This window comes from Contarinia nasturtii, unplaced genomic scaffold, assembly GCF_009176525.2.
Source record: "Contarinia nasturtii isolate CC-2019 unplaced genomic scaffold, AAFC_CNas_1.1 Cnas_scaffold_187, whole genome shotgun sequence".
In the NCBI taxonomy this organism is placed as follows: Eukaryota; Metazoa; Arthropoda; class Insecta; order Diptera; family Cecidomyiidae; genus Contarinia; species Contarinia nasturtii.
In genome coordinates this window covers 3659169-3665956 of record NW_022197544.1, presented here as the reverse complement: position 1 = coordinate 3665956, position 6788 = coordinate 3659169, and the positions used below count along the sequence as shown (strand labels likewise).

The window sequence follows — 6788 nt, the reverse complement described above, 5'->3', positions numbered from 1 at the left end:
TGTCACAGTCAAAAGTTAATCGCATTACACTGTTTTATTTAAACCGTTTGTATGTTTTGCAAATATGCTCTCTCACATGCTATTTACCTAAATAATTTAATGCATTTGTAATGATACATGCACCGAAAAGATTAACTGTGCTTAGTGTACGACACATCGTCATGCTTTTTGCATTGCAAATTTTGTGTAGATTACGAAAGTAATTTAATGTTGATTTTATATCTTTCATTAAATTATTCATGTTAGTTCAACAGTTTTTGTGTTGGGCGCCAAAATGTTGTTGTTTTTGTTGATATACACAGAAAATTGTGAACATTTTCCAACAAATACTCGTTCACATAAATGATATTCGAATGACACACAAGTAAATATATAATGTATGTGACCATTATTTTGGCTTGACATATATTTTAATTAAATAAACTGATAGCGTTCAAGCATTTGAACGATATGAAAATTCTCTCTACAATTTTAGAACGGAAAAAAGGCAACTCGAATCGCCATGAATATTTATTCCAATATAAAATTATTTTCGAAAATGTTTGAATGGAGAAGACCTTTCGAATTATTAGTCATGAGAGTCTTCTCATTTCGGTTTGGCCGATTCATTTAACGGAAAATTACGGAACATTTTTGAGAGTGAACAACACATTATTGTTTTTATCTGGTAAAAAGTTTCGTTTTACTTTCTCCAACTTCACGACTGTGCGTTTTTGTTTCGGCTAATGTAAAATAGGCAATAAATCGATGGGCAAATATTGCGCTCTGCATTTCGAAGAGTCTACTAGAGACCAGAGAGAGAGAGAGAGTCATGTGGCATGCCAATGCTGGTTATCGATGCGCGCCATTCACTCTATCTCACTGCGACATTGTATAAGTATTTATATATGTTTGAAACAGATGAAACGCTGCAAAATATATCCATTTTAATTGTTGTAGCGAAAATTTAATTTTACCAAGCAAGCAGCAGGCAAGCAAACGAAGCGAACATAAACATAATGCACACACACACCACACCAAAAGAAGAGAGTGTGAGCAAGACGGCCAGTTCAAAAACGGGAAAAGAAAGGAACAGAGCGTGGGCTAATGTTGCATGCCATTGTTCACATGAGCTCATTGGTGTGGCTCAAATGGCTTTTTTTATGAGAAAAGAATATTTTTACTAAGCGGTAATTAAATTCCATTTGAGTTCTTTATTGTGAATTTGATAAAAATGCGAATTCGTCTTAGAGAACATTGAAAATGTGAGGTCGACCATCGAAGCGATATGATCCAACAAAATGAATGGCACACTTTGTGTGTGTGTATGTTGACAATAAACTTCAAAGTTGATGCATCACTTTCATCAGAACATTTTACGACTTGAAACATGAGTCGTGTTTAGCCAATTTCAGTGCTCAATTTTGTGTCATTTTGTCGACAACGACATACAGCGTTTTGCAATGGTCATATACCAATTGGTGATACCACGTCTCATTGTACAATGTACATACACTCAATCGGATATGATCAATGCTAGATTTATACAGCGAGACTATTTTTTTCTTTCTTATTTATTATTTGATTACAACTTCTGAGAAAGCGAACGCCAAGAAATGAAATTGAATTAAAGACACGAAATGTGGAAAAGTTAGTTTTGTTGTTGTTTTTTGTTCTTGGGTTGGGTGTCGAGTGTCTAGAGGTGATGTACGCATTTGCTCATTTGCACGGCCGGTCGATCGAATGGGCCGCATTCTGTAGCATATTTGAGCCAAAGAAAAGCGTGAATAAAAAAGGTTGTCTTTAACCAAAATTAATAGTTCCGGTTGTGGATAGATTGAACAATTCATTCTTCTTTCGTCAGGTATTTTAACCCAAGAGTACGACGAAATTGTCGTGCGCACCGTCCGAAATGAATCCAAGCGAGAGAAAAGAGAGTTCGAGTGAGAGGGAGAGCGAAAAGGTGGCAAGTGCTCGGTGAAATCTAATTTCCATGTTAAAAGATTTAGTATTTTGAATCCAATTTAAGGTGATGTGAAGTAACTTACCTCTTCTTGCAAAGTGAGAAGAGAGAAAAAAAGAAATCGAAAGCTTTTTGTGCCGACGGAAACGTGGAACGGTTGTATTTCGGCTGCTTTTTACTCACACTATTTTTGTCCACGTAAAACAATTCACTGTGTAAAATATCGTACGTCTTTTTTTTAGCCCCAAATGTTTACATACACTTTGCCATCGGCATAAAATTAGCAAAATTAAACATTCACTTTGATACGTTCCATACGCGCAATGTTATTTTGTGTGCAGTAGAAAAATTAACATCATTCTTTGGCAAATTCAATTACACGGCTGCAGCATGATTTCATTATTTATGTGTTATGCGATTATGAATGAAGAGAAAGCTAAATCACTTTCAATTTTAAATTAAATGCGCATCTAAATGGATCTAATTTGCTTTTGTTAATTAGAAAAAAGTACACAGAAAATTGGATGGAACATCTCTGCTTCAAATGGAAATGATTCGAATCAACATTTACCATACAACTTTGACGTGACTGTGTTTTGTAGTGTTTTTTCCCCATTTTTTTTTTTGTAAAAAAATGCAGAAGCTTTTTTGGATGCGGTTGTGAAAGAGTTAAAAAACGGTACACATTTTTTTTCGCCGAAAGTTCAGTTTTCAAAGGAGTAAAAGGTTGTAAAAAAAATTAGCCTCAAAAGTGGTTTTTATATTTTTTTTGTTTATTTTTTTATTGAAGGTCTATTTTATAGAAAAACATGGGGAGACAAAAAATATGTTCCGCAGGTGACATAGCTCATGGCGGATTTGCTATGTGTGTGTGTGTGAGCGAACAACAAAAATGAGTTTGTTAAATAATGAGGTGAATATCCATCTGCAGATTGGTCCAAAATTCCGCTTCACTGATCGCTTGGCTCGCAAAATATAGGGAGCACTGTGCAACATACAAAACGGTATGCGAGCGAGAGATAGAGATAGAGAGAGAGGGAGGAGAAAATGGCATAAAAACGTGAGACGTTTCATTTTATTTTCAATATAATATATATATTTTTTTATGTCACTAATTAAATGAACCGATCGCACTCGAAATGCGTTTGAAATACCCATTCGCATTTTTATTCTCGCTCTCTTTCGCCATAACATAGAGTTAAACTCGGAAAGAAAACGAAAATCGAATGACCTGAAGAAGAAGAAAGATTGAGATTTTGTTTTTTTTTGGGGGGAACATTTTGTTAAGCGTGGATGGCATAAACGCTGGTGAGATAGATGTTAACATTGCATTGAAAACCCAATATGACTGCGATCCGACAACAAAGGTAGAAATAAAAAAACATTAAAAGATTATCCAGTCCGAAAAAGGAAATACGATTTGGCAGCCGTTGGCGCGTAGCACACAAATATTTTTGATAAGAGAGTGCGAAATACGTAACGGTATTATAACGCTTTTCCTGTTTTAAACACCTCGTGTATTTTCAGTTTGGATTCCATTTTCGTTCACACTCTCTCTCTCTCTCTCTCTCTCTCTTCGCTCCGCTTTATGTCGAACGTTAAGCACTGACCCCATTTCTTCTTATATTACATTAAAACATTGTAGCATTTATGTCGATCCACACCGTAATTATTGTGTTCGTGGACGGTGATTGTGATGGTATGTGGACCATGTAGTAGCATTTAACAGCACCATGACTAACGACAACAATTGAATGAGTGCGAAAAAGACGCACATATAAATACCCGAAAAAAAACGGCACCATGAATAAGCGCACATACTCACTTATTCGCTGAAGCACACACTGTTGAAAATATAATGAGAGCAGAGAGGAAACGGAAACGGAAAAACAGGAAAAATTTATACGAAATGAGAGGGGGAGAGAGAGATAGACAGAGAAAAAAAACTGAGCAAAATATAAAGTGAAAATAAAAAGACAAATGATGCGGCTGTAGATGCACAGGTAGATGTAACCAGTAAATAGCGACACTATAAAGTCCAGTAGTGTTGAACGGATAGCGCATTTATATGGTGACCAAAGCATGTTTCACAAACACATTGGATCATCATCATCATCACCACCAATATGCCTTTTACACCAATGACTGCCATGAGAAATATATATATGAACCATATAAACCAACGAAATAACCGAAATTGTCAACGTTGCAATAATAATAAATGTGATTGTTGCCTGTATTTCGAATTTTCGTCGCCTCTTTTTTCCGTCGGAATGAATGAGAGCAAATGGATGAAAGAGAAAGAGGAACCAATCTGGCACGAAATGTGAATGCGTTAAAGTTACACATTGTGCGTGTTTCGTGTTTAATTTGGTGCAAATATAAAAACATAATTTTTCGAGTATAAAACCATTGAGCAATGAAAACTGGCAGAAATGGAATAGACTGGTATAGGACACACAGATATTTATGGGATAATGCAGAGAGTTTTGGTTTCGGGCTGAACAAAATGGAGAGAGAGAGAGAGGAAGGGAGACCGAACAAAAAGTGAGCGATATGGAACACACCAAATCTGGCGATTCAATCGAACAGAAAAAAATGTAGCCCTTTTTGTGTATGAAACAAAAGAAAAATGAAGAGGTAGCGGCCAGGAGTTGGGGGGTAAAAGCGAATGATGTAAATAACCATCACACTAGAAAAATTACCGAAAACTCATGGTTGTTGGCTTTTTTTATTCTTCTACACTAGTGAACTTGCGAATTTCATTCTAATATTTTAAGGCATTCATTCACTTTATATCTCATGGGATTTTATGAACTCTCGTCATTCAAATTGAATGAGTCTGGCGTTCATAAATAAAAACCGAACCCTCAGTACCCACACAAACAAAAAGGACATAGGCATTTTTATTGGGTGTGCATTTGTTTTCTAAAATTTCCAAGCCACCGCAAAATCTATTTGACGTAAAGCATTTGGGCGCATTTTGTGAACATCTCAGCGAACATGTTTTTTTTTTGTTTGTTTGTTTATTCGTTCGTTGGTTTGCTTCTTTTTTTTATTTACGTTGGGATCTTTTACGAAAATGAAAGATGGACTGAGAAAATCATTTTGGATTTTGGAAATGATTTATTAAATTTGAACGAAAGAAAAAAATCAACAACAAAAATTCTGAATATTGAACAATGACAATGACATTTTAAATTATATTTACTTCAAATTCACTTAATACATTAATATTCTATCAATGTAAGCATTATTTTCAATGAGAGAAATACCATACATAAAATAAAATGCAAGACATTTTTTTTCTCCATCGATTGTGAAGTAGAAAATTTCCGCTTTTCAACGGACATAATTTATTCATTTCGATGCTTGCCGATAAGTAGAAAAAATTCAATTTATAAAGATAAATCTTAAATATTTGCATAAATGTAATGAACAAAAATGTAGGGGAAAACGATATTACGTTACGTTGAATTTTGACCAAGACACCGAAGCTCTCAATTAAAATAAGTTAAATTTCAACATAATTAACGTACTCCAATTGAAAGCTCCAGTGGTATCAATCATGTTTCGTTTGCATCGTGCACCAAATCCAATTTGTAAAAACATGCTGAGCACAGTCACAGGCAGTCAGTCACATTCCTTGGAAAATTATTTTGACTGGAACAAGAAGCGATCATATTTATTTACATTTTTGATGAGAGCAAATATGCATACGCATCCTGTTACCTGCTACAATATGTATTATGAATGTTGCATTGCTGTGTTTTTATCAACAGTCGAATATCGGTACCGCCTTTAAGCGCCATCAAAAATTATGTTTTATGTCAATTCTCGAATCAAATACAACAGCACCTACAACCAGAAGCATGTAGATTTTAGATTTTAACTTTAAAAATTTACACACATCCAGTTTACCTGAATGCAATTAAATCATTTGAAGACAAGACGATTTATCGTTCTGTAGCCGAAGGCGCGTGTTAAAATGAAAGTCAGACGAAAAAAAAAAGAAAATTGTTTCAACTGTTTTCACATTTGAATAAATACGCATTCAGTAGTACTTGTTCGAAGTTGATTTGATATGTGTTGAACGTCAGTTGTTGTGATTTCTCTTCCTTAGTTTCATTCTGATGTACACTCGACTAAAATCAACCGGAGCTGCTGCCATCATCTTGCCATCATCTCGACATACACACACACACACACACGCCAACACATTCAGCTTAAACCAAATGAATGCACATTTAGTTAAATGTAACTGCTCGACAAAACTATGACGTGCAAAATTTTTAATTGGAAAATATACATTCATTCAGTTTACCTGCTGTTTTTGTTTCTGGTTTGGATGTGTTGTTTGGATGAAAACGCGTGTTATCACAGCTTTTCTCTTCAATCACTTGTTCCACTATGTGTATGTGTGACTAAGTAATTTCAGTGCGAAAATTTCATTTTGATGTAAATGAATGCTTGTTACTCTTAATTAAGCAAAGTGCAACTGACGATTTAGTTTCAAGAAAGCCAACTATTTATACATCACCAAACAGCGAACGCGACACAAACCAAAATTTTAGATAGCGAATAAAAGCAGATAAAACATCAAAAACAACAAAGTTCACACAAATAGACGCGTAAAGCGTGAGAATAAATTTTTGTACGTTATAAAACCACATTCACGGAATATATATCCTGTTCAACGTTTCCAGCTCAACGTTTGAGTTAATGCAAACCTTTCTAGAATCTGTGCAACCACACACATTGTATTGTTTGTATGAATCAGAGATTTTTCGCTTTCCTATCTCATTCAAAAACACAAAACTCCCAACCACATTATGTTTTCCGGCTT

At 34.9% G+C, this 6788-nt stretch overlaps 1 long non-coding RNA gene across 1 annotated transcript; it reads right to left on the bottom strand.

Moving 5' to 3' along the window:
• Window positions 1–5390: 5390 nt before the first annotated feature.
• LOC116336668 lies at window positions 5391–6180 on the bottom strand. The gene is made up of 4 exons (XR_004200727.1): window positions 6007–6180; window positions 5864–5906; window positions 5675–5800; window positions 5391–5605 (listed from the first exon to the last, which is right to left on the bottom strand). It is a non-coding gene; the product is annotated as an uncharacterized LOC116336668 (long non-coding RNA).
• Between the last annotated feature and the right edge of the window lie 608 nt (window positions 6181–6788).